This window comes from Amblyomma americanum, chromosome 4 (genome assembly GCF_052857255.1).
Source record: "Amblyomma americanum isolate KBUSLIRL-KWMA chromosome 4, ASM5285725v1, whole genome shotgun sequence".
Lineage (NCBI taxonomy): Eukaryota > Metazoa > Arthropoda > Arachnida > Ixodida > Ixodidae > Amblyomma > Amblyomma americanum.
In genome coordinates, this window is record NC_135500.1 from 209620608 (window position 1) to 209642592 (window position 21985).

Genomic DNA, 21985 nt, shown 5'->3' on the forward strand with positions numbered 1-21985 from the left:
CGATGGAAATTAACGCGAAGAACGCAACGCCTACACGTCACGCTGTTCGATTTTCTTTCATCGCGCTTCTACCTCGGCGGTACGAAAAAGACGTTAGAGTCGTCCTGGAATGCATCATGGACGACTCTAGCATGTTTCTGTCATCACCGAAGTAAAAGCGCGATGAAAACAAATTCGAACAGCGGAGCGTTTAGGAGCTACGTTGTTCACGTTTCTATCCATCGTGATAGAAATTACATACTGAAACGACTTATAATATGCACCCTTAATATGCATCTTTGAGTAAGAAAAATTTCACGCCTAGGCACACTGAAAAAAACTCACAAGACGGTTGTCACTGCGCGACACGAGATTCAGCGACAGTTGGCATCACTCTCCCTGCTTATTTCACGGTTACACCTCTCCGACTTCTCTGTGGCAACCTCCCTCCGTTTGCGAATTCCTCCGGTACCGCCATGCTCCCACCCGCCGCAGTGGCTCAGTGGTTAGAGCGCTCGGCTACTGATGCGGAGTTCCCGGGTTCGAACTCGACCGCGGCGGCTGCGTTTTTATGGAGGAAAAACGCTAAGGCGCCCGTCTGCTGTGCCGTGTCAGTGCAGGTTAAAGATCCCCAGGTGGTCGAAATTATTCCGGAGTCCTCCACTACGGCCCCCCTTTCTTCATTTCTTCTTTCACTCCCTCCCTTGTCCCTTCCCTTACGGCGCGGTTCAGGTGTCCGCCGATATATGAGACAGATACTGCGCCATTTCGCCTCCCTCAAAAACCAATTATTATTATTATTATTATTAGTATTATTATTATTATGCTCCCCACCTCCCACGATAAGGTGGGGAGCATCCCCCCCCCCCCCCCCACATGGTTCTCGCCGTACCCTCTACCTTTAACGGTTACCACCCTCCGGTAACACATTCCTCCGCTCTAGTCACGCCCTCCTCCTCCTCCCCCAGTAACCACCCTCAACATGGTTCCCATGGCAACCGCCCACCGGTTACGCCGCCCATTACTACAACTACACCGACGCGAAACCCAGTTACGGGCGCTAAACAGCTGGCGCTGTAGAACAGTGAATTAAAAGACGCCCCCAACATCTCAAAAAACAAGAACGCCACAAATACTTTCCGCAGAGCCATCAACTGACGCGGATGGTACAGCATAGCCTCGGACCGCTAATCCGCGGCAGCTTAAGGGCGGCAAGTCATTTCGCAGTTTCGCAGTACAAGCTGTAGTTTTACGAAAAAGCGCCTGCGCGGTCCGACCGAAGTTTAATCAATGCGAAATTTTCGCCAGACTTGCAGGCGGCTTTCACTCATCTGCAACACACTCGTGGAGCGCAGCTTTCAACGCGAACGGAGAGAGAGAGAGAGATGCGAAAGGAGCACAGATCCTGGTGATGGGATTAGTCTGAGCGTTTAATTAGGCCCATCAAGAAGTCACTACACGACCGAGCAAAAAAGGATCAAGGACAACAAAGAAATGAAAAGTAATTCGAATCCGGCTTACACCCACATGAGTGCACCAGGCGCTGCAGCGCTGAAGAAATCAGCCCAGGCGCTTGATTTGCGCGTGGCGGCGGCAGAAGGGCTGCCGCATTTGATTTTTGACACTCGAAAAGGGAGATAGAAAGAAGGAGATTAAAGAGCGCCGCGTAGCGAACGGAAAGTACAAATCCTTCTCACAAATACGGCAGACAGAATGCAAATCTCGGAGACAAGAACGCTAACACAAATGGTCTTCGTGATACGACGCTGCTGCATGCGTGTATCATGCAAGTGGTCAGCATGCGTAAGAATCGGTTCTTTCTCTACTCAGAGCAGCTGTCTATAGTAAGTAATCGCGTCGCACCTAATGAATGCGTCTTTTCAACGTCACAGCTAAGCAGGCCGTTCGGAAAGTCGGCAGCGTTTACGTATACGAATCTTTAATCGAACAGAACCGCAGTTGATTTTATCACTTTCGCAGTTATAACGTTCTCCGCACCGTCTAGACGTCCGGAATAAAATTCTTTCCGGTTGCACTATTGCAGAAGAAGCATCGATACACAGTTAATCGTTACAAACATTATCGCAAACTGCGAATTACTACAGTCCTAAAGCGGCGAGACAGAGATAAAACGAGCCACACCTAACGTGGAGGTCTCTATCTCAGCCATTCCATTAACTATCAGCGATACGAGGCGACTGAGTGGTATGCAGGCCAAACGCCACCGAACTGAAACAAAAGGAGGCAAGAGATCACGACCTCCCCAACATGCGGACAGTACCGGCGATGACAAGACGATGACACGCGAGGGCCGGCCCGCATCGACAAATGTCCGCACAAAAGAGCGCACCCTCGCAAGAATACGTGACGTGGTAAGAAAGAGCGCAGCGAATGGGTCATCTACACGCCGAGGTAAAGATAGCGAAAAAAGGAGACACGGCTGCAAGCCGACAGCGGGTGGGGCAGGTAAATCGAAACCGAACTGTGGCGATGACTGATAGAGAGGAGGTTGCGAAACGCACTTCAAGTTCGCACGCAACCTGAAATTACGCGCTCGACGTCTCGCGCGCACCTGTTGCCTTCGGGCCGCTGTCCCACTCCTTCCTGGAGAACAATTACTGGGGCAGACAACGACGACCTGAAGTACTCCGCAATCAACGACGATAGCCGGATGCGACGGACGACGCATGAAAGAAAAGAAAGGTGAGGAAAAGAGAAAGAAAAAACAAAGGAAGGGTAGTGGGAGAAACGAGATACTGCAGCAGCAAAGTGGAGTGTAATGAAACTGGGACTGGACGCAATATGGCGAGGAAACCAGATCCTCTTCGTATCGCATGCCCCGATGGCTCAGAGCGGTTATTCTTCTATTAAGGACGTGTATCGGAATTTCTGTCTACGATAAAGAATCCCGGGCGGTCGAAACTACTGCGAGGCCCCGTACTACAGCGCGTCTAATAATCCTCGCCGGCTTCTAAAGCGTACAAAAGAACGTCAATTCGGGCTAGATGGTGCATACTATTTGAGATATAGAAAATAATAGCGCTAGAGGGAGACAAACGCAAGTAAGACCGACGCAGGACAAGCGCTAACTTCATCTGTCTAACGGGTAGTCCGTAATTTTCCTCGAATCGGGCACAGATTGTGAACGAGGAACTCTATCGTCACTGTGCACAGCTTACCCGGAGGCTCTCTGGCGGTCAGAGAGGCAAGGTTCGGTAGCAGCACCGAAAACAAGGAAATTAAGAAATGGAAGGTTCTCACACTTCTCGCCCTCTCCCAAGGCGAAGAAGCGAAACACAGCACTGACTGCTGTCAACAGTGTACCCTACTGCATAAGAGCATTCGGTACACTGTACTGTGCCGTACTGTAGCAGACCCATCGCAAGGTCCATCGCATCACATGATCACATACGTCACATTCTCGAAGACGCTGTACCGCGCACCTGAATAACGTTCTCTTTGGATAGCAGGGGAAGGAGAGAATTTTCCGCCACGACAGCGCTATGCCCCTTAACCGGGAGAGACTCCCACACAAGCTGTGGACATGTATAAGCTCCGGTCTACTCCGTTACCTACACATTAGGGCTGAAATTGCCCTGTACGTACCGTCAGCGTCAACTGCAAAAGCTGCGCTGTTACAACACGACTACGCGCCAGCCGTTATCGCCGCGGCTAAACAAAAACTAGTAACCTCCGTCAACGCCTATACTAGGGGTGGGGTGCGCAGCCCTAGAGTCCCTGTATATTCTCCCACAGGAAGCAGAGTTCTCTGCTCGGGTGGATAAAGATGAAAGAATTCACCCAAGGTTTCAAAGGGTGTCCCTTGATTTCAACCTCTGGTTTCGGTGGCATTTAGGTTCTTTCATATCTGTGTCGTAACGAGACCCTCATATCTCTACCCTCGTCCGCTCATGTATGGCGTATGTAACCTCGGTGTGAACTGCGCCGTAAGGCATACCTTCACCTCTTTCTTTCGCCTTTCTCACCACATTATCAATCACTTTTCTCACGGCGTGGTTCAGGTGTCCACACTGAGCGAGACAGCTAGGTACCGTACGTTCCATTCTCAGAACCTCTTCCTTAAGCAACAGTGCTAAGCGTTACACAACATCGACAAAGCGGATGTTTACACAAGGGAACATGCACAAGCCTAGAAAGACTGCCGTGCTTCTCAATAACGGGTAAAGAATTCTCGAATGCGTCTGCACTGTAGCGATAACACCGATAGTGCTCAATAATTCAACCGCCAGCATAAATATTACAGCTCCTCGTCTATAAGTAAAAAATAAATAAAAAGAACGTCTTATCTACGCAATGTACTGCCACGCACAGCAGAACCCCGGTAACGTCCTTCAGCTCGTAAATACGCCTGCGGGGAGTAAACCATACGCTCAGCACACATCCTCATCCCACGCATATCGCTCCTCTCACGCGAATGGATGCTCGGGAAGACGAGCAATGGCGATAAGCGCGCGCACCTTATCGCACCGCGACGTCCCGCTAGGAGACGTCCTCTCGACCGGCGCGGTACGACTATGCGCCACTCCTCCGGCGCGCCGGCTCCGATACGCTTCTCGCGGGGAAAAAGAAAAGGGGGGCGTGCGATAAACATTCTGTTTGCAAGGAAAACGAGCCCCGTCCGAGATTACGGGACGTCCCGAGAGCGAGGCGTGTGACGTCAAACGCGAGCGCGCATGCACTCTGACACACGGGGACGACGGACCCGACCCGCCCGCTGTTTGGCGAGTGACACACACACACACTCCGTCCACATGGGGATCACGCCTCCAGAGCGTGGCATAAATAGCAGACCTTATCGCCCGCAGCGGCGGCCGCAGCATCAGCACTTTGGCCGCTGAGTGTGGCGCGTACGTACTACACGGGCGTTAAGAAAAGCACAAGGCGGCCAGGTTCGAGTGGCCCAGTCGAGACACTGCATGGTGCCCGTCGGTCGCTGTTTGTCTCTAGGCAGCCGCGCCGATTGGAAACGCGCGCAGCCAAGAAAAACACGGCCAAGCACGTGCAGAGAAGAGACTTCGAGCCAGCTGGCGACGGACGGAAGGGACGCAGACATCCTGGAAACGGTGCAGCGACCAAGACAGGATTGCCCCGCCGCGGTGGCTCAGTGGTTAGGGCGCTCGACTACTGATCCGGAGTTCCCGGGTTCGAACCCGACCGCGGCGGCTGCGTTTCTATGGAGGAAAAACGCTAAGGCGCCCGTGTGCTGTGCGATGTCAGTGCACGTTAAAGATCCCCAGGTGGTCGAAATTACTCCGCAGCCCTCCACTACGGCACCTTTCTTCTTTCACTCCCTCCCTTATCCCTTCCCTTACGGCGCGGTTCAGGTGTCCAACGATATATGAGACAGATACTGCGCCATTTCCTTTCCCCCAAAACCAATTAAAAAAAAAGACCAAGACAGGCCATGCTCTGCTCGCAGAACTGCGTCACGAGCGTTGAAAAGTTCGGACCGCATGTTGCACACGCCCAGCCCCTTCAGAGAGGTTCGGAAAGCAACGAATCTCCTCGGCAAAGGCGAACATTTACATTACGGGCGGGCACCTGTCCGGGCCGGGCCGAGCAGTCATCTGTTTCCGAACTAAAATCACACGGAAGAACGTCGTCTTTTCGCACAAAGCGGTCGCTTACATGTGCAGAGTCAAGTGTTGATGCTGTGGAATCTCGAGGACAGCTCCGTTGCTGAGCAGGGTCAGTGCGATATTAGGATGCCACCTTGGACGCCATGCTCGCCGGGATATCCCCGCGTTGACAGGTTCCGCGCGGAAAGTTAAAAAAAATACTCTCCAAAAGATGGTTGGCGAAAAGGACCGTTTCTGAAACTGACGTGCAGTTTTTTTGCAACGCAATGGATGGTGTTACTTGCCCAGAAGCGGTTCGGATCACGCAAAAATCCGCTACTTCGCGCCATCCTTTCAAATTCAACGATTTGAACAGGCACAGTAAAGAAAGAGTAACCGTGCGGTGACCTCGCACAGCACACTGGAAATTCTGCATTTCATCATCATCATCATCAGCCTGACCACGCCCACTGCAGGGCAATGACCTCTCCCATGTCCCTTTGCCGGCTGCACCCACCATATCCCCGCAAACTTCCTAATCTCATTCGAAATGCGGCCGCCGCAGACGGGATTCGAACCCGCGGCCTTGGGATCAGCAGTCGAACGCCAAAGCCACTGAGCCACCGCGGCGGGTCCCTCCCGAAACAGAGCGAGATAGACGTTGGACAAGGAAAGGTACGCAGGCTGACCAAGGGAGGGTATAAAGGTTTGCTGTCCTGCACTGGGGAAAGGGAAGGAAGGAAGGATATAAGTGGGGAAAAGGGAAAGAGAACACAGCTAAAAATGAACAGCGTCAAGTGAGGAAGTAAGGAGCTTGTCATTCCCTACTGCCCACGCATGGCAACCTCAAGAATCGGAACAGCAGGCCTTCAGAGTCGACGATCGCCTGCGGACTCGTCAGTGGGCGAGGGTATAGAACGGTCCAGTACACAGCATAGCAACCATCATGCACCTTCTCCAAGAGGGTTAAGACCAAGAGACGGCTTTCTCCGCTGACTTCGTGCCAAGATATAATGGCTCGAAATAGGAACACGGGCACTTAGCTAGTAATTAATATCCCCAGACCGGCGCCAGGTCCAAGCGACGAGACAGGTTCCAACCGGCCGACGCCTCTCGGGAAAGTTCTTTCGCAACTGAGCAGCGCATCCGACAGATAACTTCCTTTTTTCGTTTCGTAACGCTGAATGCAGCCAGTATACAGCCAGGCCATTGTGGACCGATTTCCAACTGCATAAAAGAACTATACAAAGAGCTTGCGTTCGAACACAGCGCCTCGTTGTAGCGAGAAACGCGGCAGCAAGCCGCCTCTACGGAACTCCCTAGGAGACGGTTTGCATATTATCAGGAGACACGTGTGTACGATTTTCCTTCGCGATAAGATAGGATCCGCCGCATGGAAGCACGGTTTTCTTTCCGCGCTGGTCCCATTTCTTCTTTTTTTTTTACAATGAAATTACGAGGAAAGTCTCGCTCGATCGTTCGAACCTCACGTGCTAATCGTTTCTTCGAAAAAAGAAGCCCTCATACAAGCCTCCGTAGAAGTGAGCCAGGGCCTGCCCGCGCTGCAGCTATGTAATGGTATTAACCTAGGTCGAGCTTCGCCTGCATTAGAACAACACTCGCACTTTTAGGGCATGCAAACATGGGCGCCCCGGGCTTTCGTGGAAGGATATTTACTCAGTACATAGTTTTCACTAATAACGGCCTCAACTCACCCCGACACCTCAGCTGAAACAGCCTCGCGCCGCCGCCTGTCCCAGGTGATGCAATGGCATCGCGCAATCGACAGCAGACCGACAGGGACCACAGAAAAGTTTGCAAGACAGCTCCGGGCTTGTACGTGAACGCCAAGATAAACAAACAAAGGGGACCGGAGGCAACCACGGAAAGAAGGTGAACAACAACACGGGCGAGAACGGCGCCGCGATAATGCTATTTTTTGAGCAAGGGAGCATCTGAATAAAGCGCAGCGGTTTGAGTCCCGACTTCTCTCTCTCTCTCTCTCTCTCTGACTCCCTCCCTGAGCACGCGTATCCAGAACGCCGTTCTCACTGAATTTCTCTTGAAACGAGGTTCGGAGAGCAATCGCGAGCGGCTATATTTGTGGCCGTCCACCGAGAGATAGGCAGTGATTCAGTGAGTCAGTCTGTCAGCCATGGTGAAGCTCTCTTTCAGCTGCTGCCCTTACGCGATGTACCAGACCGACAAGCCCGGGGGAGCGAAGTGCGATCGCGATAAGATGTCTAAGGACGGTCCGGTTGGCGCGACCCTCGTCGGTGCAAGTGCCACCGACGAAACAGTGTGCGGACAGGTCGGTACTATAACGAGAAAAACAATCGCCAGCCGCGGTGACTAGCGCCGTACGGCGTTCCGCCGCTGAGCACGCGGTTTCGGGTTCGAGGAGATTACTGAAGCAGTCAGGATATCGCAGTATGAAAGACTCGCGGGGAGTCCCACAGGCAGGAAAATCATAGCCAGGCTAGGCATTAACTATGAAGGCCGGCAAGGAATCAAAGTCGAAAGGCAGCGAAGCGTGCGGAATCGACTCATAATTCCACCACCATACCTGAAAACATGCACCCCATCCATCACAAGGAACGCAGAGAAAAAGGCCGAGGCTCTTGACAGACGTTTTAAAAACTTACCAGACGTGGTCTACGTTGATGTCACAGACTATACGGCAACAGCCAAATAGCCCTAGCTATAGCCAGCGCAGAAACTGAACTTACAGCCAGAGCCGCAGTTCCAACGGATAGCTCTAAGAGCGCACAAAAATCGATTGCATATATACGCTTATACTTCATCATGAATCTGATTTTTTTTCTTTTTTACTGTTGTGCTTTCTTCCAATGAATTTACGATATGCAAGCGCCATTCTTGTTTTATGACTTGATTCCTTCTTAGTTATACGCTAAATGTGTCGCATGTGTATCCTATTATTAAGCTTCAAGCTTTAGTCAGTGAAACTGCATTTGTATACCACGTGTTCTTGTCCACTACTGTAAAAATCCAAAAAAGGGGATTGACAGTATTCCGAAATAAATAAGCATGCGGCCGACGACTATATGCCCGGGTAACGCGAGAGAACACTGAAATATATATTGCGCAATAAGGTTGTGCACTTAAGAAGGCGCGAAAGAAGAATTCTCTTGTGCAAATGGCGCAGCACTGCATGCTCCTAAACCTGCGTATAACCAGTGTTTTCAGATATAGTAAGCATACGAGTGAAGTTGAGCGCCAGCCCATGGAGACTGCTCGTTCGTCTGCGTTAGACTGCGTAAGACATCGCCCCGCACACCCAAGCTTCCAGTTGCACAAAAAATGTATTACCTTTAGCGCAGCGTTCGACTCAACTCAGCCGCCGAGTGGCCTTTCACGTGTGCCCGAGCTAAGCGGAGCGCAGTGTCAATGCTTCCAAGGTTTGCCATCCTTACAATATGGCTGCCGGAAGCGCTTCTAGCCGGGCAACCGTTCCCTGAGCACTATTCAGTGCTTGGACAACACGCCTAGGAAACGATTACAAGTGACGAGCCCGCACCGTTACTTCGCGAAACTGTTGCGGCAAATCCATCTGAACATTTCCACCTGCGGACGAGATATTGTCACGTAGTTCAGAAAATGAGGAGAACGGCGAAAAGTGCTTCTAAAAGTGAAGCATAGGGCTCACCTGCGCCTACAGTGGACTGAATCACTCGGCGGCGGAGAAAGCAACAAACGTGCTCGGTGGTCGTCGAACAGAATGCCCGCAGCCCTCGGCCGTGCTCAATTTAAAGCGAACTTTCGAGATACGGCGTGCAAGGTTACCGCAACATTCTGGAACAACGTAGAGTCAGCTCCGCCTGGATGCGATCAATCGAGGTAAATCTGGTCGGGTCTTACATCACAAACAAAGCGATAAAGCCGCGTGCCAGCAGCTTTGAAGAATGAACAAACAAATAGTACAAACATTCGCTGCCATATGGTAAACAAAAAAAAAACAACTTGCATCACTCCAGGTGACGTGAGATCAGTTTGCTTTCTATAATGGCCTGCAGGAACTTCTGTATAGGAGGCCCTTATCGGACGTCTCAGACTGAGGAACAAGGTTAACTTGAGGAGATAGACGATCGCGTTCACACCCCGTTTTATTTCGGTGCAACGACTACTTTGAACCGTCAAAACAGTGTTATTCGTCACTTCCAGATGGCGTCGCCAACCGCGAGAGGTGTATCCGCTTAAGCATACCGGAGCAACGGCAGGCGAACAAAGAAAAAAAAATGTTCGGCACGCTCCCGCTCTGGTTACGTGCGCCGTGCGGATAGCATAACCGTGCGCGACTGCAGAATCCCAGACCGGAAACGGCGCCGGAGATGCACAAGACAAAAGGAGAAGACAATATAGAGGCACGCGTCCAATCAAGGAACCGAAAGCAGTGTACGCTGTGACCACGGGATAACGCAGATAAAGCCCTAATGAACCACTGCAGTGTCATTACGAACTAAGCCAAATACAGCACGATATTCCTTGAGGGACGCCGCAGTGTAGACAACTTAAGCAAGCCGCATCCTTTGACCCATAACAAAGCGGCATTGCTCAGAAGCTTGAAGGCTATAGCTCAGAGGTGCATTATTTTAACGCGTTGGCGTTAAGGTTGTCGTGCTGCTGAAAATCCCGCATAGGCGTCGTCGTTGTGAGCGAAAAATCCCCGGAGAAGCAACCTTGGTCACGTGACCTTATGGCGTCATCACAACCTCTCCATCGGATTGTGAGCAAACTGGCCACGGTGGCAGCTGACAGCTAAATTAACAATTGGCCGCGAGAGGTTGCTCGGAAAAAGCAACCTGGGTCGCACAAGTCCCACCGGCGGCAGCACCTGCCATCGCAGGGCAGTGGCGCATCGCTTAACCGCTGCACCACTGCGCCAACAATGGTATACGAGGGCTTCCAGGAAAATATGAATGTAAAGCCGAAAACGACAAATTCGGGACATATGGGCATTAACCCATTAATGATATCACGTCATATCCTTAAAGAAGAGTTTAAATGTTCCATCCACTTTTCCGGTTTTTTTTTTTTTTCGCAGAGGTAGAATACGTATAGGGACGATTAGAACAGCAGTGTTTTTTTTTTTTTGCGACGGCTCTCCAAAATGCAGGGCCGACGATGTTAGCACTCGAACCTGCGACCTCAACGCACTTGGCGGAAGTACGTTTCCGCTTTAAATCATTTACAACGTGAATAAGCCACCAATAATTTACCTCCTTGTGTGTGCATGGTGACTGGTGCGCGCTGACCGCGCACACATTCTTTTACTAACCTACGACGTCGATTGCTGCAAGTCCGGTGCTAAAAGTGACGTCAGCTTCCATTCAGCAGGCCAGCATGTGATGTGTTGATCGCGCGGTCGCAAGAGAACAGTTTTACCTCCATTGCTTAATTTTTTGCGCTCTGTCCTCCAGACCACAGCACCCGCCGTTTGGTGTGTTGCTAAGAAAATGGTGTCGACATCGAACTCCGCGCGGTCGCAAGGGCTCGAAATCGCAGTGACCCAAATGCAACCTCACTGGCGATGCGATTCCTTTCATGTCCCAAAGGTGCAGGAACGTGACCGTGCTTGCGGACGCAATGCCTGACGTCACGGTGCTGACCACGTCGATGGACACGACAGCTTGGGAAATGGCAGCTACATATATTATACGATCTTATGGTATACCTACAAATCGTTTTCGCGGATTATTTTTAGTTGGCGGGTTACTGCACTGCACTGGTCAACCAATGATCACCCATAAAGCGCTGTTACAGAAAGAAATATATTAAATTTTTGCTGTCCCTATTCTTCTGAGCAACACATGTAAGTAACAGATGTGCGCGCAACACCACGTGCGACGCGCCACGCACCTGAAACGATAATTCTCCTAATATGGAGGAATCTATATCGCTTCAGGCGCGCGGCGCCCAACGCAGGGTTGAGCTGCTACATCGGAAATTCCTGACGAGATACCTCGTCAGTTCCTCATCGGCAATTTCCAAAAAGCTACTAAGTGCGGACGATGAATACAAGGTCATACTCACTGATATGAAGCAAATTATCGACGACTGAAGAGCAAACACACGCCGACGTGCGCAGTGGAGACGCACAGAGAAAGTCGGTCCAACAAGAAACAATGGCAGATAGCGTTCACGAAGAACTTTTAACGCGATGATGAACAAACTGCGCTCTGTCGGATTGCAGGAGCTGCGGCGGGAACACGCGACCTCGGCGTGTGCGTACCGTGACAATGGCAGAGCGGCAAGGCTTAAAGAGGAACCCTCTCGACACCATCAATTCAGGCCGAACACGTGTCAAGATACTGAAGTCGCGCCGACGCGCGCCTGAAAGGCGCCGGTTTTCTAATACCGCGGCACGACACACAATAGCCGAAGACACTTTAAACGAGTGCATGCATCCCTACCGTCAGAAGTGCAAGAACGCGCAGACTCTTGCAACGACGCTTACCGCTAACACTTCGTTATTAGCACGGTGTGTAAGTGCGCGCCGCCAATACGCCGCGTGCACTGACTGGAGACCGAAGCGTGACTCTCGCGAAAGTACAGCACCTCAACTTCTGGCAAAGCAGCATCACATAGCGGCAAAAAAGAAATTTCGTGAGAAACCTCGTTCCGCCCTTATGCCTTGAAAGTGGATTGCAGGAAGGGAAAGGGAGAAAGACGGGTGTTTCAGCGAACACTATCAAAAATTTTCGAAAATAGTTTCTTCAGGGTAAAAACATGACTTTTGCGGCATAGTATTACCAGTGTTGGCGGACAGCAGAAAACCGGTGAATCGTCTTAAGTAGTAAGCTATTAACTAATTTTTAACAATTAATTTTTTAACTAGTAGAATTGGCGCCCAGTTGCAATTAGAGACTTGTAGCCGGTCGTTAGTAATAGCCATATCAGTTTCTAGAATTTAGTAAACGCGATTACCCTCGGCCCTGTGGCTCGACAAATTTTGGCTTTTTCGACTATAGTTACGTGCACTGGAGGGGTTGCTTTGCCTGCATGCTTTTCGAAAGCGCATGTATTTTCGCACGATGCAGCCATATTTTGTCGAGCCACAGTGGCGAGGGCAATCGCGTTTTCGAAATTCTAAAAAACTGATACGGTCATTACTAACGACCGGCTACAAATCTCTAATTGCAACCAGTTGCCTATCGTGACAGTTAAAAACTTAGTTATCAGAAATTAGCTAACCAGCTTACTACTTAAGACAATTCACCGGGTTTCCGGTGTCCGCCAACATTGGTAATATACTATGCGGCAAAAGCCATATTTTTACCACAAAAAACCTCCCTCGAAGTATTCCTTGAAACACCTGGTATATATTTAAAAAAAAAGGCAAGCGCTGTAACTCACTCAGGCGCATGAACCGCGTCTTGAGAGAAGGGAGTGAAAATGGAGGGGGAAAGAAATTCAGGTGATGACGACAAAGCAGCGACCATCCCCAAGACGCTTGTAAGCTAATGCTCAAATTCCTCAACACACTTGGAGACTGACGACCAGGCACAACTTGGTGATCTTCACGGTTAGCATAAATAGTTTTAACTATACACGAGCAATATGACAGTAACCAAGTTTGAGCACTGGCCAATTTATTGGTTGCACCATAATTATGTGTGACAAGAGACTTAAGTTCTTTAGACTGCTCCAACTAGTTTTCCTCTTGGCGTATAATATCCAAATGTAATTCTCCAATTTTTGGCGTACAAATAACCGGGAAATTCGAAATTTTACGCAAAACGTTTGTTCCCCATCAATATATCCGCGACTATATACACTGCCAGTATGCGAGAGTTGTCTCTCCAGTAATCCCCTTCCACCCGAAGAGAAAACGGCAACTGACTGACATCTCTGGGGATCTTGCAAACTCAAGGAGACCTTCGAAACGACGCCCCTGTTTACACAACACCCTGCTGCCCTGACGGCTTCGCGTGTCTTTCAACTAAAAAAAAAAAGGGGGGGGGGGGTCAAAAGTGAGGGAGGCTGCGACATGATTGTCCTTCTCAAGTGGCGCAAAGCAAGGTTACGCTTCCGAAGCGCGCTAGCGTTGTCCTCCGTCTGACGCAATGTCTGATGCAGTATCTGCTCCGAGAAAGACAAACCGAAGCGAGCGCACTGCAGAAGAGTTATCTATCCAGTCGCTACACAAACGTATCGCGATAGAAGAGTTACAAAAGCGCGCAGCAAATTGAGGGAAAGAGAGAGATATAGAGAGAGAGGAAAAAGAAACAAAAATTACAAACGAAAGAGAAACAATGGCGAGGAATCAAAAACACGCCCACTCTTGATTATCCTCCTAGGACCACGCGAACCGCGAAACGAAGTGGCGTATGTCCGAACCTATATATACATTGCAGATTACAGTGACAAAAAAAAACAACAGAAAAGTAAGTAAGGAAAATACGGGGAAGAGGGAATCAGAGAGAGATTTGGACTGGCTTGAACCGCAGGAGGACAATGCACACGAGAGAAAGAACACAAGGGTACTCGACGGATACAAAAAAAAGAAAGAAAAGCCACCGGAATCTGCTTCATCAAGCAATGCACTGCTTTTGTCCGCAGAGAAGTTCGCGTGTCCGCCGGGTCGATTCGAGCTAACGAGCTGTGTTCTGGCCTTGAGCGATACTATACCTCTCGGGAGACTGGCGCACGAGGAGAGCACGCGAAACGGGAGTGCTCGCAGCGAGCAAGAACGCGGGAGGACGTCGCAGAATGCCGATCAAAGCACTCCGTTTTTAATTTTGTAATGCAAAGATGCATTCCGCGGATTGTGTGCCAGATTTTCGGCCAACTTTTCGTCCGCAATCTGAGCGGCAGATTTTATTTATTTTATTTACAAAAGACCGCTGGCTTTGTTGGGAAGCCTTAATTAAGCAGGAGTGGGCTTTAAAATGCACTCTGTCAAAAAGAAAACCTCCTTGTAGTACACGCTATTCAGTATACACAATACAGAAGAAATGAACGAGAAAAGGAGACATCATACAATATTAGACGACACCTCGCGTCAAAATTAGCACTGGGGAGAAAAAAAAAAGTTGAATTAATGCTACAAAATTACTATGAATTCTTAAGCAAAGCCGTAAACGACTCCACAGTAGAAGCTTCTACAATATTTGCTTTCAGGACATTACGGGGAAAAAAAGAATTCTTATATGTTTCGGCGCGGCATGAGTACTCCTTCAGGAATGGTAGGATCGTGTCGGAACGACCCGGGACGAGCTCAATATACTTGCTGCTGTTAATTACGAACTTGTTGTGAACAATCATAAACATGTACTTGAGTCTCTCGCGGCATCTCCCGAGCAGCAAAGACTCCAAATATGCTTTGTCAAGTAGCATGCTAGGGGACCTCTGCAAGCTGTATGAATTACAAATAAATCCCGCTGACTTTGCATATTTTCCGAGTTTTTTTTATGTATCCTACGAGTCCGCACTCTGCGGCAAAACATGCGTTCGCACTGCAGAGCTGACATGCCCAAGCAATCAGTTCAAGTACCTATACTGTCGGGATGGCTCGAGGCAGCAGAAGGCTAGGAGTGGAGGACCTGCCCAAGCTCACCTGGATAAACAGCTGCCACGTGTTTAAAATGACACACTGCATGCATGACCGCGTAAGTAGAATAGGTTACCCGCCTTATCCAGATAAGCTTGAAAGATAGAAACACGGGGAAAAGAAAGACAGACTCGATAGAATATGCGGGCTTCTGAAGGCACCCGGTTAGAATACGTTTCTGCGACAGTTGCAGACACCTTTCCACACCTGTATCTGATTTTTAAAGCGAAAGCTTTATTGGCCGCAAACTCGCGATTTCGCCGTGGCGGTACTCCATCGAGGCACGTGACGTCACGACGCGCGCCTCGCCGCGGAAGGTTACTGTGCATCGCGCGCTCGCCGCGCCATCTTGCATGACGTCACACCGCGCCGCTCGCCGCCGTTTGGTATGACGTCACACTGCGTTCTTCGTCGTTGCGCTCGCCTCCGCTTGCTTCGACAGCTGCGTCGCATGCGTGATAAGATGTCACAGGATTGAAAAGGAGAGCTGGCGTGCGCCGCAACCACCGTTGAGGCGACAGTACGGACGGCAACAATTCTGATAAGCTGGCGGAGGCCTGGAATCGACAGCGGAACGAGATGAAGAGGAAACGAATCGCCTTGAAACAGACGAACAGCGCGCCGAACGACTGGCTAAACGCCGCCGCGAGACAGGCACGTTTAACGTCCGGTGTCTCGACCGTTAGCAGCAGCGACAGCAGCCGGAGGAGAGACCTGAGCCCTGCTTCACTGAAGACGGCCCATGATAAACGATGGAATGCGACCAAGAGACTCCAGCGGCGGGCTCGAGAAACCGAAGAACAACGTGCCGTTAGCCTAGAGAATAGGCGTAAGAGTGACGCGACCCCTTCAATCCTTAGATAGCCTCGGTGCTGAAATCAAACATGGACCTACAGGTCATACTGGACGTTTATGCCTGTGCTTCATACGTTGTGGAATATATGTGAACAAGGCCAACCGGGGAGTTTCACACTTGCTTTCGCTACATATATCCTGGCACAGCCGAGCTAAACCATTGCCATTTTTTCTTTTTTTCTTCCTTTACGGCTTCGAAGTTTCGCTTTGCGTTTGCACTGCACAGAAGCGGCGTGAGCTTCTAGCTCACTTGGGGACGCTTATTCGGTATAGCGGCAGCCGCATTTTGACGGACGCGAAATGTCTATCTAGCCATGCACTTCGTGAAATTGTGGCACACGTTGAAAAAAAAAAAATTCGCGGCCTGCATGCGATATGGGACAGTGTTGCAGATAGCAACTACACGCAGCCGAGACCACGGCGTTCAAACTCAAGATTCGGTGTAGGCGCTTACGAGTTCAAAACGTGCGAACAGAAAGGTGGAAATAAATGTTCGCAAATTTCGTCTAAGCATGTGCCGGTCCAGCCACGGAAAGCTGATGCAGCAACACCAACATTTCACTGCAAACCTGGTACGTATCGCGGCGAAGCGTCTCCACACCATGCTGACACTCTATAGGGCCGTAGAGCGGCACTACAGCATCGAACGGTGACGATGTTGAATACCTTCATACATTTCACATGTGCCGTGGAATAACAAGAGGATGGGAGGCTTTGAACGAGGAACTTGGCTACATAGCCAAATGGCCCGAGTAAAGACGCAGCAAAAATTCTTGAGAAGGACGGTGCGCTTGAATTAGGTTAGTCAAAATACCCCACTCCCGTTGCGCACTGGCTGTAGCGCCCGAGTCCCTGATTCTTCACCGCAAGAAGCAGGTCATCGTTGAACGGTATTCTGCACATCTGCGCATGCACGCATTTGCAGTGCAGTTATAGGCCACACATCTACGTGAACTGCACCACAGAAAAGAATGGGAGACGGTGTTAAATGAAAAAGGGGGGGGGGGGGGGGGAGAGAGATCAGCACAATGCTGAATGCACGTAACGTAAAGTCCGATCAACGCACATACAGCAAGATAAGCGTAAATGACGCGCAGTTAAAAACGAAACAGTTCAGATGTTCCGTTCGCTGCGTTGCGGCCTGTACCGCATTCCACGAGCGCTGTGGAGTCAAGAGCTCCGACCTGCTACATTCTGCGTTTCGTTAATGAACACCGAAAGTTGGGCAAATCGGTTAAAGTTCACGACGAATTGTATAACTCGAAGGAAACAAGATGGCTGAAAAGGAAGACACGGACACGTGCCAAGTAACCAGGTAACGGTAGCGCCTGTCTGCCTTTTCGGCCATCGTGATTCCTTCGCGTTATACAAATCACCCTAAAGACTCTCTCGCTTCCGTCCCCCCCCCCCCCATTTCCTTGCTCTTATAAGCACAACATCGATATTAATGACTATTAAATAATAAACTCACATGGGCATACATCATCATAAATAATAATAATAATTGGTTTTTAGGGGGGGGGGGGGAATGGCGCAGTATCTGTCTCATATATTGTTGGACACCTGAACCGCGCCGTAAGGAGAGGGATAAAGAGGGAGTGAAAGAAGAAAGGAAGAGAGAGGTGCCGTAGTGGAGGGCTCCGGAATAATTTCGACCACCTGGGGATCTTTAACGTGCACTGACATCGCACAGCACACGAGCGCCTTAGCGTTTTTCCTTCATCATAAACCGGCAACACCATTCCGGCTCGATTCCACATGCAACGAAATCGCGTGAAAGATATAAGGGAACCAAATATTTCTACGCTGAGGCGACGAAACCGAGTCGAGGGCCACAAAGCCCGCGGGCTGCCTTACTTCATCGCTCCGTCGTCCCCAGCTCCAGCGAGCGGTTGTTCTGAATCAAGGCAGCTGCCGGTTCGCCGGCTGCGCTTCGCCAGTATCAAAAACAGCTCTTGCATATGCCTCGGAAACATTCGCAGACAATGAGTCCAATCTGCTGCTGGAATTCCGCCACTGGTGCAGCTAAGCGCGGCTCTCCAATTAACGACTCGCTACACGCGGAGGTGCCGGACTTTGATCCCACCCGTAGAATTACCCCGTGTTTTCGCTGAATGTTGAATTCTATCGTACACGTACTCGAAGAAGACACTCCTATAAGCAAACTTGGTGTATATGCAGGGTGTTTCACCTAAGGCTTCACACAATTTTAAAATATGGATATGGATAATTAAGGAGCCTAACAGAATTGATATAAAGCTAACTATTAAGCATTAGTTAACCAGCCTGCCAGTTAGCACGTCTTAACTTTATTATGATGTACTACACCGCTGACAACGCGCTGTGCCGAAAAAAAGCGCTCTTCTAACTCAAAAAACTAACTTTAAAAATTGTGTACAGTCTTAGGTGAAACACCATGTATACTACACCGCTGACAATGCTATGTCGTGAAAAGAGCTCTTCTAACTCAAAAAGAACTTTTAGGTGAAAAACCCTGTGTAGGTGAAACACCCTGTGCAAACAGGGTGCTTGCTTCACCAAAGACTTTACACATTTTTTAAAAGCAGGCTTTTTGAGTTAGAAAAAATCGTTTTGGTTTTGAGGGAAGCAAATGGCGCAGTAACTGTCTCACATATCTCGGTGGACACCCCTACCGCGCCGCAAGAGAAGAGATAAAGGAGGGAGTGAAAGAAGAAATGATGAGGTCTCGTAGTGGAGGGCTCCGAAATAATTTAGACCACCTGGGGGTCTAGAAGAGCGGTTCATTCGGCATAGCATTGTCAGTGGTGTAGCACATCAGAATACATCTAAGACGTGTTAACTAGCAGTCTGGTTAACTAATATGCTCCGATCGAAACGTCGTTAAATAAAAATTTAGAAGGGTGAGATGGTTCGGGCTAGTAGGTAATTCACATTAAGCTCCCTAGCGCTCTCTTTGCGTGCTTTTTGCGCTACGGAACTCTTGCAAATAAAAATGATCCATTAACGTAGCATATACTTCGCTGTATACTTTCTTTAAGCAGTCAAGCACGTCATGTTCTCGCAACACACATTATTATTATATATATAGCCCATCGTTTTCGGGTTTTATTTTTTCCGCATTTCGGGGAAAAGAAATCGGGCGATATTTTGTTTTAGTTCGAAATTCCGATACAATTCGGGTTATTCAGTAAAAATTTTCCCAATTTCGTTTTTTTTTTTGCCCTTTTCGTCAGAGCCACAAAATGCCTCGTTTCTTCTTTTTTTTTGCGCAATAGTTCACAAACCACATGACGTGACGGTTTGCGTAGAAAAAAAAAAAAACTTCCCCTACCATCATTTTTTTTTTATCTACTACAATTATTTCTTACCGTAAACTGTCGAACTCCTACGAAGCACTTCACGTGCATGAAAGACCCGCCTGCCTTGTACACTGCGAAAACAGTAAATAAACATCACAGAGGCTATTTCGAACTACCAAGAACACTAAAGCAGGACTTCGTTAGCGTGGACAGCGCCCAATACACGAGGCCGGATAAATACCTCGTCAGTACCAGTTTTTTTGGGCCCCGTCTCGCTTCTAAAAGCTACTTTCCGAACATAACCTCAATTTAAGTCACAACATGAATAACAAGCGTTAAGAGAGTTTTAAGATCCCCAGTTGAACGAAAAAAACTCCTCTGGAATAAGCACATAATATCCCCCAATTTTCGTGCGATGTCCCCAGCTTCGTTCAGGAAAACGTACATATGTTCTCTATGCTGCTTCATATAAACGTATGTCCTACGAGCAACTCATTCCATTACCCTTGTGTGTTGCCTAGAAGGAACATTTTCGGGAAGAAATCGGGTTTAACAAGACTGTCAGCGATTTTTATATAGCTCGGCTATAATTCTTAAGCCGCGCACTGCAGAGTACCTAAGGAACGGAAGAAGCACTAGGCAAACAATAAAAGCTGGCTCGAATAAAGCCTGGAAGCACCAAACGTCAGACACACGCAAAGGCGAATCGACCCGGAACTGCGAGAGATGCGTGAATCGGTTAGAAGCCGATGATGAACAGCTTGTAATACCCACCCGGGAAGCGTAGACGCCGACACTCCACGCAGGGAACAAACACTCCGCTCAGGATCGCTAAAAGTCACGGCCTCCTACTGTCATCGACGCCTCCTTCAGAGAGCCTCATCTCATCACACAGTCGGCACCAAAATGCTCCTCTCGATCTGTGGAGCCGCCTCGGTGGGGTGGTGTTTACGCCCGAAATGAGCGACGACCTTCCCGGTGACCGACCCTCGACAACGGGAGCAGCAGCCTTCGAGCACTCCCGGAGGTTTGACTGGCGGATCCCCCCCTCCCCTCCTCCTCCGGGGTCATCACCATCACCAGCATGCGCTAGCAAGCCTGCCGACGCCGCCTGCTGCTGTCGACACTACAAGCCTGATAAAAATGAGGGAGAGATAGAGAGAGGAAAAGGTAAAACTAATGACGGCTGGCCCTCGCAGACGGCCGGACGTGGGCTCGAGCAAGAGGAGGCTAACGGGGTTGAAGGAGGTCCAATAACATCGCGGCGCTTTTAGGGGTCCCCGCCATAAAAGGCGAGAGACCAACGGCACGTGCCCGATGCAATGTGTTGTTCCCTCTTGGAGAGAACGACACCTAAACTACGCCGACTGTGTACGCTCGCGCACGCGCGCGCCGACAGAAGGACGCCTCGCCGCCAGCGCATCCATCACGCCGACGAGTTTTGAGCGCTCTCTTCCAAAATAAAAAATAAAATCGTCGCCGAGTAACGAAGCGATAGCGCAAGCCCGGTAGCAGATAGGCGCGTCTGAGAAGGTGCAGAGCTAAACAATGCGAAGAGCGGAGGAACGAAAGGCTTTACAACGCTTGACGTCAGGAGAGTCAAGGAACCGCACTGCGCTTGACGGAGTTTTTTTTATTATTATTACGATTATTATTTATCGCGGAGGACTGAATTCCTCGGTACTCGAGAGCGCCACAATGCGTCTTCGTAAAGGCGCTGCCCTCCGACAAGGGAAATCGTGCTCCGCGTGAGAAAGCTGGTTCTGCTGCTCGGCAACAGTTGGGAGCTTATTAAACCGGCACATAGCGCGACACTCCTTGTTAGCTAGACTGTCTTTTAACCCGTTGCAAGGTGACCGAGAAGAGGCCGTTCGAGCTTCCTGCAGATAGTTGGAAGCGAGGAGAAAAAAAAAAAACCGGAAACGAAGGAATAGCGAAGGGTGAAAAAAGGGGGTGGTTAATTTCCGGGTTGGGCTCAGTCGATCGTATAGTTCCCAGCTTAATAATAATAATAATTGGTTTTTGGGGGAAAGGAAATGGCGCAGTATCTGTCTCATATATCGTTGGACACCTGAACCGCGCCGTAAGGGAAGGGATAAAGGAGGGAGTGAAAGAAGAAAGGATGAATGAGGTGCCGTAGTGGAGGGCTCCGGAATAATTTCGACCACCTGGGGATCTTTAACGTGCACTGACATCGCACAGCACACGGGCGCCTTAGCGTTTTTTCTCCATAAAAACGCAGCCGCCGCGGTCGGGTTCGAACCCGGGAACTCCGGATCAGCAGTCGAACACCCTAACCACTGAGCCACCGCGGCGGGTGAGTTCCCAGCTTCAGAAAGCTCTGACCACTCTATACCGGTCCATTAATTCTATACCTTTAGCACGGTGAGGATAGTTCGTGACAACGTAATTTCTTTTTCGCGAGGGCGGCAGTTGATAGCTGTACAACCTTCTTTAGTTTCTTTTTTTGTTTTTATATTGAACAGAGAAATAACGCCTAACGTGCTCAGCATAAGGAGCAACGCCACATACACGCTCCTTCGGAGAGGTGGGGGGCATATTCAAACATGTTACGAGAGCAAAGCTCGTGCAACACACACGACCGAACCCAACCGCAAAACCAGAAAGCACGTCGGCGGCAGCTTAAACAAATAAAACAAGGACAGAGAGGAAGGCGCCGTACTCACAGCTCGTCCAGCTAACGTCAGAAAAACGCCTGC

At 49.7% G+C, this 21985-nt stretch overlaps 1 protein-coding gene and 1 non-coding gene across 8 annotated transcripts in view; both read right to left on the reverse strand.

Annotated features, from left to right (window-relative positions):
* Nucleotides 1-21985, reverse strand: part of NaPi-III (Na[+]-dependent inorganic phosphate cotransporter type III) — a 68837-nt gene that overhangs the window by 42049 nt on the left and 4803 nt on the right. Inside the window, exon 1 of one of the 7 annotated variants that reach the window (XM_077663222.1) lies at nt 20040-20261. The exons of the other annotated variants lie outside the window; for them this stretch is intronic. The gene's annotated coding sequence lies outside the window, so the exon portion shown is untranslated. Of the gene's footprint in view, nt 1-20039; nt 20262-21985 lie in introns of those variants that run through there. 7 annotated transcript variants of the gene reach the window in all.
* On the reverse strand, nt 6116-6188 carry TRNAS-GCU (transfer RNA serine (anticodon GCU)). Its single transcript has one exon. It is a non-coding gene; the product is annotated as a tRNA-Ser (tRNA).